Raw genomic sequence first — 12,407 nt, 5'->3', positions numbered from 1 at the left:
CTACTTTCTTCAACTACATACCATATTTTTGCCTTCAACACTCACCTCAGCTTATTGAGCTTCCTTGAACAGCGGTGGATGACCCAAACCTTCATTGCTGCAGGGTCTGGGCTTTTAGAAGTCCTGCCTGAATTGGATTGTTGAATTTAATTCAGAGCATGGAAATACTAAGAAATGGCTCAGAGGATTATCTGCAATCCAGATATATTCCTCCCGACCATCCCTGCATAGTAGCAACCCCATTTTCCCTTGATAGGCAGGATCAATTACCCAGTCCAAAAAGTAACTCTCTCCACCCACCTTTTTCTGGCCTGTTGATTCACCTGCACAAGGAGCTCCAAATGGTCAGATGGCGGTCCAGTTCATTGGAATAATCATTGTGCTGCTAGTGGAAACATCTCTCCCTTTGGAACTAAGACCTCTAGCCCAGCAGAATCTAAAGTTAAAGAGACAGAAAGCAAAATTTGGCTAGTGGAGCACTAGGAGTCTTAATAAGTGATGCTATTTCCATTTACGTTCTAAATCTATGAATCCTGGCTATGGAGAAATAGAACTCTATGCTGATTCAGAGAATATTCTGCATCCTAGAGGATACTATTCCTTCCCTTCAATAGTTTACCACTTACCCAGAGCTGTAACTGAGTCTACAAAAGACCATTCCACCATCTTGCCCAGGTGGTCGTGTCCCTAGGTACTAGATTACAGGATAAGACTAGAGAATTTCTATAGAACAGTGAGGGTGAATTGTTGGCCTTGTCAGCTGAAAAACTACTTCTGATGATTTTATTAATAGTTATAGAGAAAAGGGCATTTGACCAATAGCTGCATATGCCAGATCCCAGGAGATGTGTTGATTTCCTCTAACAACAGAACCACATCTAGAAGAGGAGCTACAGAAGAAGTCATCACCTGATTAAGTATGGTGGAAAGAGCCCAGCTTTATTCCTCAAGGGCACACTATTATAGGTTAGTTATACAAAGATGTGGAAGTGGAACTCACCATCTCTCAAGTTCTTGATGGCAACATTAATCTCTTCAATCTCTCCAGAAATGTGGTATTGTTTTTGGTTTACTATTTCCCTAGGTATAGAATACTAGTGGCTCCCACCTGGCCTTTCCTACCGTAATAGTCCTCACTCTACAGATTAAGGAACCCATGTGTGCATTCTTCTGAGTACCTCTATTCCAATAATGCACTTCAGAACTCAGAAAATGACCATAGATTGGTTTCAGGGACCCACTGGGCCCATTATGAGATGGATCTGAGCGAAAAGGCCATTAGACATTTGACCTTCATAACCTACTCCTGCTGGCAGACCACAGTGAGACTTCAAACTTCAGGAATTAGTGCCCATTCAGACCCTGCATCCCACAATACCTGAAGAGTCTGATTGTTTCTCCTTCCTTAATGCACAGTCACCCTGGAAAATAGTCACAAGTCCTTTTGGAGAAGGCAGGGAGGGAGGTAAACAATATAAATTTTTGACAGTGTAACGGGCTTTTTCTTCAAGGACCACTGCCTCTGAGTTGGTAAATTGGCTCAAGTCTGGGACTTGATTGAGAGGCTGTGACTTTCTAGTTTGGTGACATAAGCCAGATTTCTGTTCAGTAGACCGAGAGCTTTTCTGCCTATACAGATAAAATAAGACTTTAATAGGTTCTCTAACTATTTTAGTACTAAGGACAGCATAATCAACCAGCCAATGCCAAAGAGCTCTGTGAGCCAGACTGTTTTGATTACTGCTTTGATTACTCTTCTACCACTTGGTCATGGAATTCTATCATTCCTTTTGCATTTAGGAATCACAATTAACACCCTAATATCTGACTTTCAGAAAACAAAACCCACCAAATCTTTCAAAGATGTTGGGGGAGAAGGTCTCCTCATGAATTTATTACAGCCTTAGTGAAGGGTGTGTCCTCTGGGCCCTTCAGAATGTATGAGGTCTTCCATGATTAGTTCATTCTAGCTTTCTAATCTCCTTAGGCCTTCAAATACCTTCATATATAGTACACCAAGGAAGATTTGGTATTTCATTTTAATTTACTATAGACCACCTTTGGATACATATTTTGGTTAACCAAGCAAAATATTAGAGCTTTTCCCATATTCCCATCTCTTTGAACTAAATCATCAAATATGGATTCTCTGTTCAGTAAGCCTGTTTTAGAGCTCTTAAGAGAACTAATCATATGTATACACACATACAAACATATATAGATAAAGAAATTTATTATAAGGAATTGGTTCATACACTTATGGAGGTTAGGGAGTCCCAAGATCTGCAAGGTGAGCTGGCAAGCTGGAGACCCAGGAGGGGTGTTGGTTTAGTTCTATTCTGAAGGTGGGCAGACTTGATACCCAGGAAGAATTGAGGTTTCGTTCAAGTATGAAGACAGGAAAGAGTTGATATCCTAGTTTGAAGGCTTTCAGGCAGGTGAACTCTTCCCTACTGATGTCAGCCTTTATGATCCATACAGCCCTTCAGCTGATTACAGGTTGTCTACTTACATTAGGAAGGAAGCCTGATTTACTCAGTTTGCTGACTTAAATGTTAATCTCATCCACAAACATCATCACAGAAACATCCAAAATAATGTTTGAACAAATATCTGGGCACCTTGTGGCCCAGTCAAGTTGATACATAAAACTACCCATTATAGAGCTCTTACCAGTAAGTTAAGCCCAATTCAAGTTTACATTTCTTCCACCTGAACTAAGGTATGAGTGGAGAGGGAGCAGAGGAGAAAAGTAGGATAGAGAATCAGCATGATTTAATGACCTTATATATTTATATCAAGACATATATTCTACTGGTTTCCAAAAAGATTAGCAAGGTATCCCTCCTATCTAGAAAGCCAGGTATTCTTTCCCTTAATTAGTTTATCTTTGCTTTGTTAGCCTTTAGCATTGAGGTGAATAGATGACAGAATTGGGAAAAGATGCTATTGTTACTTGGAGTCTAATCCTATTCCTTCCTTTCTGTAGGGAAAGTAGCTTGGATTCCAGTTTCTTCCTCTTTGAATAGGTACTGTTTCATGGAAGTTGAAAGAATAGAAACATTGTAAAGAACTTTGTATATAGTAGACATTTAATAAATAGTATCTATTCCTTTCATTTGACTTAACCATGAGATAAAAATTTCTTCTCATCCTTTTTGTATGAATACTTTTGAGAGCATTTTGGCTTTTAGTTTGTTAATTTCTCTCTATATATCCTGAATTTTGTATAATCAGCAAGCTATATATTTAATACCCATATGTCATTCCTTATGATAGCTACTTGAAGGATCTGCAATCATGGAGAGAACCAGAAGGTACTCTTTCTGGAGCATTAAGGCATATCCATGATTGGTTTATTTTGTATGTCCAGCACTAAAAGAGTCCTGAGTAATATTAGCTTTAATAATTATTATCTAGGGATGGAATTAACTGATATTCTACCCTCCTTCATCTGTGACTTTCCAGCCCCAACATTCCACACATATACCACCATTTTCAGTCCTATCATGAGATCTTACATAAATGCCTGGTCATGTTCCAAGTACAAATTTGTTGTGTGTAGTAAGCAAAATTATTCAAATAGAATCAGGATTAGGAAGACCTAGATGTCTGTAATTCAACCATTGGTCAAGATGGAATCTGATTATAAAAGGCTGGATTCCAGATCCCTCAATCTGAGGCATCTCTCTGGTTAGGAAAAGTAATAAGAAGATCAACTAACAATAAAAATTCTTGACCTTGCCTGTTAAACTCCATAAATTCTTACTTTTACCCTGTCCAGGCTTTCTCCTAGGGGACACTGAAACACCCCTGAGTTTACAAAATAGGACTCTTGTTACCCACCTCCCTTTCAGGTAAGATTGCTTCCATTCTGTGAGAACTCAAGTCAGGTAACAGAAGATCAGTTTCTCCAGCACCTAAAACTCATGTGCTCCTTGAACACCAAGTTTGCATTCAGCTCTTGTGTCTCCTTTCAGTGAGCTCTGCTTCTCTTGAATCAAAGCCAAATGAACTCTGAAAATGCACTTAGGGCTACTCACATTTAAATTTTCAGCTTTTTTTTCCTCCTTGGTATTTTGCTTCTATTTTTTATGCTCTTTTTTTTTTTTAATGTAGCTTTGTAAGCCATCTGCTATCCTTTCTGGAATGAGATGGCATATAAATATATACATATATGCATACATAAGATGTATACTGATATTTGAGAAAGACATATCAAATACAAATGCATCCTTCTAGGTCATTGGTATTCAAGACAGTGAGGGGGAGAGGAAGGGAAAGAGAGATGTATTTTTAAAAATTCTTTCTGATCCTTCCTTACCCTTATCTATTCTCAGGGTCCCAGGCAATACTAGAATCATGGTGGAAGGAAGATTTACATTTTGAAAAATTCTCCCAGGTGATTGTAATTTACTTCTTTGTCTCCCAGTCCACTACCAATAGCTCAGTGACACATCCCCAGATTTTCTCAGCTTTCTTCCTGCCTTTGGTCAGAAAGCAACCCACTCTACCATGTTAGCTCATCACTCCATGGAAATGCCATTCTGGAGTTATGATATAGTGCTATATGCCCTAGGCTCTTAGAGAAAGATAATATAAGAAACAGACAGTTGAAGGGCATGTCTAAATCTTTTGCAAGGCCTTAGATGAAGCCATTGTGCATTGTATGACCAAATGTCATCCAAATAAAGATTTCTCTTCATAATCCCTCACAATACTCAGTGGTAGAGAAAAATTTGAGTCTCTGGGAAAACTTGAATTCTGCCTGTCAATAGATGAGGAGAATTATAGTGTTCATGATGCTGTCATTTTTTTCCCCCTATTGTCTTCCAGGAGATTCTATCCAGTCCAGCAGATAGTGGGTTCCAGGTTACATACTATGTTATAAATATTAGTAGGGCCAGTTCTGAGCTCTGGGACTCTTGCTGTCTACCAGACACAGAGCAAAATATGTGTGCCAGTATACCCATGCTTTTTTCACTCCTCTTGTAATGCTCTCTCCCTTTTTCTCACTAGTTTCTGTAAAGCCTGTTCTCTAAATCTTTTTTTAAAGATTTTATTTACTTATTTGGCAGAGAGAGAGAGAGAGAGCGATCACAAGTAGCAGAGAGAGGCCAGGAAGTAGGCTCCCTGCTGAGCAGAGAGCCTGACATGGGGTTCAGTCCCAGGACATGACCTGAGCTGAAGGCAGAAGCTTAACCCACTGAGCCACCCAGGTGCCCCTGTTCTCTAAATTTTTAAATGTCTTGTTGTATTCATGTACATTCCCCCTCCCAGTGGAAGACATAATTTAAGAGGAGTTTTCTACTTTGTTTGTTTTTGGCTGTTTGTTGTCCTCTACTTTTCTTCTCCTTTTTTTCCCCGTTGTCTTACATTTTTAATTGCCCTACACCAACTTTTCAGAGCATGGTCTCTTTATAAGGGTCTCACATGCAGTGTAAACCCTCTTCCATGGCCACAGCTCATTGGAGGTGAACACTTGACCCATGGTGGGCCAATCAGGTTTTCATCCTGGGAATATGAAGTTGGAATACTGAGAAACAAGTCAAGTGGTCCTAGGGGCTGAGGTTACCTATTTGAGGTGGCTATGGTAGAATCCATGGTAGTGAAAAAGTGAGATTGGAATGATAATCTTCAGAAAGAAGAGACTGAATTAAACACCCCGAGAAAAGTTGAAATGAAAGACCACATTGGATAAAAAAAAAATAAGTATGAGTATGAGAGGGTGAGAAAAACATATGGAGGCATATGAAAGTTCTCTTTTGATGGTATCTATTTTCTCCATGAAATAACAGGCAAGGTCTTCAGTTTAGAGTAGGAATGGGAAGAGGGTGGGCAACTTGAAAAGAGAAAAGAAGGTGTGAATTACTCATCATTGAGTGGGGAGTGAGCTGACTAAGAGAAGGTGGTAGGAGTGACAAACAGCACTATAGGCTCACTGGAGTGAATAAATAGAGACAAGTCATCCCAATTGCATGCTTTTTCTCTGACCACTTTCAGCTCTGTGGGTATCAATCAGGCAGAAAGCTGGATTTAACCAGGACTGAGTTTTTTGCCAGGTGAGTATGACCTGAAAGGAAGAAAGAAGCAAATGAGTTGACTATATTTGTGAAGGAATGTTTATAATAATGGAGCATGGAATCTAATGAAGGAGGTTGGGGTACAACTGGACCATGAAACAATGGCAGGGTTAGAGATCTCAATGTGGTCTAAGAATCAGTGGTATTAGAGTACAGAGGGAGAAAGCCTGAGAGACTGTGGTCAGAGAATGGGAAATTTGAAACACAGATTATGGAAGAGTTTGGGAAATGGTAATGACAAGAATAAAGTGAGGATAAGTAGAGGTTGGGTGGACAAAGTAAGTGGAGATGAGAAGACTGAAAAATTGAGATGTAAAAGTCCTAAAGGTATCATCTATATGAAGGTTGGAATCATCAAGGGTCATAGGGGAAGTAAGAGGGAGAGAAAGGGAATGATGAGGAGTAATCCAAAGACTTTTAGATGACTCCAATAAGGAGAAGCAACAGATGCTTCAGTGTGGTGCTTAAGTTTCAAAGAAGCTGTGTAGGTATGTGTATGTGTGTGCTTACATGGGAGGAATGAAGGTCTGAAAAATGGCAAGAGGAGTAAGGACATTTTTCACACGCAGGCTTAGTGGTGTGAGGGGGTAAGATAAATCTATAACTTGAGAGGACTGTGGGGGTGAGAGAAGTTGTCCTCAGGAAGAGCCTGCCTTTACCAGAGTAAGGAGAGGGAAACATTCAGTCGTTAAGAATTGGGGGAATTTGCTAATAGTGGACCATGAGTTTCAATAGGCATGGTGAAAGAGTTTGAAAAAATGGGAAATCAGGTTTGATTAGGGAATATTTTGATCTTTATGGGGATGAGAGTCCAGGTGGACAAAAAAGCCCTGAGATTGTGGACATCTAATGAGAACCTAGGGAAACAGGAAAGTAGGGCCAGATGGGACGATCTTCTGCTGGGAGGTGGACAGTTCATTGTAAGTATCACCTCATTTTTGAAAGTAGATTCTTCAGCAGATGGTCACAGCAAGACAGGAAATATTGGGGAAGGGTATGGTGTACCTGATGGTGGAGGCACGGCATTGGTAAGGTAGACGCATGGGATACAAGAGTAAGCACATGACACAAGCTCAGTTAATCACAGACTTCAGCTCCCTTCAGACAGTCTTTAACACTGAGAACCAATAGCCCAGGCATTAGTTATCACTTTCCACATCCCATACAGGTCCACAATCTCTTATCCATTATTCTGAAATTCTCAAATTCTAAAAACCAAAAGGTAATACATTACACATTTAGCAGGAAAATCTGACCCGACCTAACAAGAAGATCTTTATAAACATAATTTATCTTAAAAATGTGAATATTTGTATGTTTTACCATAGAACAGTTAATGAGTTTGACTATGGAGTATGGCTTCACACCCCACTGGGGGTATATATACTACATGGTATATACTCTATATTATGTTTCTAAAATCATTTAAGTTCTAAAACTCATCTAACTGCAAAGATCTTGCCTAAGGGTTTTTGGATTTATATACCCAACCAAGTATTCCTAAACCACCCTAAGGTGGGGCAGCTTCATGGAACTTGGACCCACCTGGGACCACTGTGAGGAATACTGTGAGGGCTCCCAGGACATCGGGGGACATGTGGGCTTGACTTGCTTCCAGTCTCCTTTTCTTTCATAGGTCACAACAGGGTGGGAAGAAAAGCCACAATAAATGCTTCAAAAGAAGCTCTCCACCTGTCTTTCTTCTCTCTTTATTGTTAACTAGCTTTGGCATGAAACCATCTGTTCTGAGAGAAAGTTAAAGAATTTTAATTTGAGCCTTGAAATTCATACCCATTAGAGATTCCAGGATGGATGGTCATGGTTCCTGACATTAAAGAAAGCTGTCTTTAGAGAGTGAAGGTAAAGCCAACATTTAGAGACATCAATGGTGAGAGGTAGAACTAGATAGCAGGACCTGAGTATGTTCTAGTTCTGGCATCCATTATTTCCACCCTCCCATGATTTGATCATGTTAGCCCACAAATCTCCATCTCCTAGCTTAAGCTGGTTTGTCCCATTCATAATGAAGCAGCAGGGATGTTCTTTCAGGCAGATAGTGTATAAAGGGATCCCTGGACCTGTGGATGTTGGACATCTTAGAAGATAGGTAGCTTTTAGTACCATGGAAATATGTCAGCCAACAGCAAAGTCTCCACTTCTGGGCTTTGCTTTTCCTGGGGTGAAAACAGGGGTATCTGATGGTTGTACGGGAACTGGGGTCCTAAATGAGTTCCAAGTCAAGGGCTCAGGATCATGAAATGAATACAGAAATCTGAGTTGTTTCCTCAGTGAAGCAGAGTCTAAGGTGCTAGACCCAGAAGCCCAGGCAGAATTCTGGGATGGGAATCACTTCCAGTGGTCTCTGATGCATAGAAATAAGGAGAAAGTCTAAGGGGCAGAATGTGGTTTGAAACCCAGACTCAAACAGCCTGTCCTATGTAGTAGTCATTTGAAAGACATTAGTCAGATAGGGTGAATATAATAATATTTATAGATAAAAAGACAGATAAGCAGGTGAGGGGGAAGAGTTTCAAAGAGGAGTGATAAAGGTAGAGTCTGGAAAAATTCCCGAGTTGAAGAGAAGAGAGATATAACTGCTATTTATAGATTACTTGTGACTTAGGTTGTGGGTATAGAAAAAGCTGCTAACAGTGGCAGTTCACTGGAGACAGGATAAACACAATCATCAGAACTGAGGCACAAGATAAGGGCTCAACAGGACTCAGGATGAACCAGCTTATTTGTGTGATAACTGCTAAGATTCATGGCCCCAGTAAGCCATGCCTCCCAGTATTCACATTGACTCTGGGCTCAGCCAAGTAACTTGCTTTGACCAATTAGATATTGGTAAATGTGATAAATTAGAGGTCTGATAAGCATTTGCACATTGGAACTTTGCTCTTCAAACTCTGAGGTCACAATGCTATGAGGAAGCTCAAGGTAGCCACGTGAGCTTTCAGCTGGAGGACAGCCAAGGACCTCAGACAAGAACCAAACTCCAGGTCCCAGATATATGGCCCTGACTGAACAATCTTAGATAGCTTCCCAATTGAAGGACCAGTTATCATGGAACAGGAATGAATCTTCTCCATTGTGTCCAACCAAATTCCTGACTCATAGCATTATGAGCAAATAAAATAAGTGTTGCTTTAAGCCACTAAGTTTGGGATCAGTTTGTTATATAGCATTGGATAACTGAGACAGGTGGCCTCCTATTTACAGAGTTCCCATCTCAGGCCACAATGGGACCTTGAGCCACTTGGCCTATGAAGAAGGAAGGTGATCCTGCATGGGGGCATCTATGATTTCTTGATTCCCCAAAAGGGCTATAAGATAGATTCCCTTTCCTTTTAGCACTCTTACTGTCCAGATGCTTTGACTAGCTTATAGTCATCTAGCTACTAACCTGTTGATGAAGGCAACACATGAGGAATGGGTAAACTAAGAGAGTTCCAGAGATATGGAGCTGAACTATAATACAACAGTCCTATCCCAGTCCCTATCTTGCCTCTGGTCTTCCTGTTATGTGATCTAATTTATTGTTTAAGTTTCTCAGTAAGTTCAGTTACTTGACAGCCACAAGTGCCTAATTAAACAGCTCTGTGTTTTGTTTTGTTTCTAACTTATGGTGGTAAAAGTCACAAAATGACATGGGTTTTTACTGCAAGGTAGAAATTCTGTAAGTAAAAATATTTGTAAACCACTTCACATCTTAAGTTTGGAGGCTCTATCTTATGTCCACCAGTTCTCCTGACCTGGTACACTCAGGACCAATTTCTGAAATGCCTGCCATTAGGATGCAGCAAGGAGCCTGGCTGGTATTTTCAGAGCATCACGGCCATGCAGGATTATTATGAGTTATGTGTGCTCGTCTTGAATTAAGATAGACTTTTGGTTCTAATTGTCAGCTTGTGATGAAATTTGGTAATACCCATTATTCTAGTTCCCACAGGGCTTTGAGGAGACACCAGATACTTCTCTTGCCCCTTCTAGCCTGGTGCCTAATATATCTGCTAACTTCTCCCTCTGGTTCCTGAAACTTAAAAAGACAATGAAAGACACACAGATCAATATGTTGAATACCTGTATCTTCCAAGTATCATATTCTGTTTTTTCTAGGCATAACAGACATGTAAATTTGTCTTGTGCAAAAACAGAAGCACAGTTTATAGCACTATGTCTGTCTGACATGTTCTCTGACATAGAAGATTCCTTAAGACATTACTTAATTTTTCCCCAACATATTCTCTACTTGAATATCAAACAACTGTAAGGTGGTTTTATAGAAATTAATATTTATCCTTAATTGTCTTTAACTGTATCTACAATAAGCCACTGTACTGAGGTCACTAAATTCCAAAGAGATGAGAGGGTGAGGGTGACTTTCATCTACTCCCACCACTGGGAGAGAGCTCAAGCTTGCTCTTACTGCTCTCTCTGTAGTGTCTTCCCAAAGAGAGGACAGCAGGGCTGTGTTATTTGGAGACCGCTGAGACCTATGAATGCAGAGGATCAGAAATGATCAATGCAGTATCCCCATCGTTCATCACTAAGAAAACCCAGAGAGGGAAAAGGTGCCCTATTTTCTCTCAGTGCTCTTAATGGAACACAATATTACTTCTTCTCTTTCCTTAGCCTGTGCTGGAGCAAATAGTTTGGGGACATGCACAGTTTGAAACAACCCCATTAAGTCAGGATGACAAATGCAATACATTTACTCTCCTTCTCTTTTGCAGAAGTCAAATAAATGTTGCAAGTGGGCTTCCAAGGTAAAGACTAAAACAGAGCCTTCGCTAGATTTAGAATAACGGGTCAAAGTCCTTCCTTAGAGGAGAACCATAGACTCTATTTCCACTTGGTGTGATAGATATTCTAGAGATGCATGGGTCTGCACTAAGTTGTGGCTCTAGCCCAGAGCTCTTTCCTCTGACCAGTGCTATTGCTCTAAGAATGCTCTAGATGCCTCTAATTCAAATGTCAAATGGGCTCCATGTTTTAATCTTCATCGCTTGGTTGGTACTTACTTTTATCCTAAATCTATCCCTTTCTTTTCAGCCTTAGGTCAGGCATCTGCAGGTTGCAGTACTTCTTTCACAGCCAACCAGAGGATAGTTGTTTATTATATCCCCATGTGGTTTCAAAGGCCAAGAAGGTTAAGAAATGCTGCAACTCCCTTTGCCATGGAAGGGAAATGGTGCAAGGGCATTCTTGTTCAGTTCAAGTAAGTATGTACTAAGTACCCCCAACACACTCAGAGGACTTAGAGATGAATAAAGCATGGCCTCTGCCTCAAAGAGCTCACCATCTAGAGTAAGGGGTGGCAAACTACATCTGTGGGCTGATGATTGGTGCCTGCTTTTGTAAATAAAGTTTTATTAGAACACAACTGCACCACTCATTTTCCCATGACCTATGGTTGCTTTTGAATAGTTGAATAGTTATAACAAAGACCATATGACCCACAGGGCCTACAATATTTAATATCCAGCCCTTACTGAAACTGTCCACCACTATACAACTTAGTGGTTTGTGGTATATTTACAGAATGATATAACTGTTACATTACCAAATTTCAGTATATTTTCATCATTCAGGAGACATATCTGTTTGCAGTCAGCTCCAAGCCCCTGATAACCACCAATCTCCTATCTATTTCTATGGATTTGCCTATTTTTGACATTTCATATAAATGGAATAATGCAATATACATCTTTTTGTGACTGGATTCTTTAACTTAGTGTGTTGTTTTCAAGGTCCATCCCTGTTGTAGTATGTACCAGTACTTCATTTCTTTTTTTTTTAAATTTTTTATTTTTTATAAACATATATTTTTATCCCCAGGGGTACAGGTCTGTGAATTACTAGGTTTACACACTTCACAGCACTCACCTTAGCGAAATAAGTCAAGCAGAGAAAGACAACTATCTTTTTTTTTTTTTAATAAAGATTTTATTTATTTATTTGACAGAGATCACAAGTAGGCAGAAAATCAGGCAGAGAGAGAGGAGGAAGCAGGCTCCCTGTTGAACAGAGAGCCCAATGCGGGGCTTGATCCCAGGACCCTGGGATCATGACCTGAGCCAAAGGCAGAGGCTTTAACCCACTGAGCCACCCAGGTGCCCCATTTTTTCTTTTTTAAAGATTTTATTTATTTGACACAGAGAGAGAGACCACAAAGACACAGAGAGAAGGGGAAGCAGGCTCCCTGCTGAGCAGAGATCCCAGATGTGGGGCTTGATCCCAGGACCCTGGGATCATGACCTGAGTCCAAGGCAGAAGCTTTAACCCACTGAGCCACCAGGAGCCCCTAATTTTTTTTTATAT

General features: G+C 40.3%; 1 long non-coding RNA gene across 1 annotated transcript in view; it reads right to left on the bottom strand.

Annotated features, from left to right (window-relative positions):
• Positions 1-350: 350 nt before the first annotated feature.
• The window catches only part of LOC309843688, a 96,950-nt gene continuing 84,893 nt past the window's right edge, over positions 351-12,407 (bottom strand). Inside the window, exon 3 of the long non-coding RNA XR_014300280.1 lies at positions 351-436. This is a non-coding gene — a long non-coding RNA (uncharacterized lncRNA). The remainder of the gene's footprint in view (positions 437-12,407) is intronic.

The sequence above is a fragment of the Mustela nivalis genome, assembly GCF_964662115.1.
Source record: "Mustela nivalis genome assembly, chromosome: 11".
NCBI classification, from domain to species: domain Eukaryota; kingdom Metazoa; phylum Chordata; class Mammalia; order Carnivora; family Mustelidae; genus Mustela; species Mustela nivalis.
This window is presented reverse-complemented; position numbering and strand designations above follow the sequence as displayed.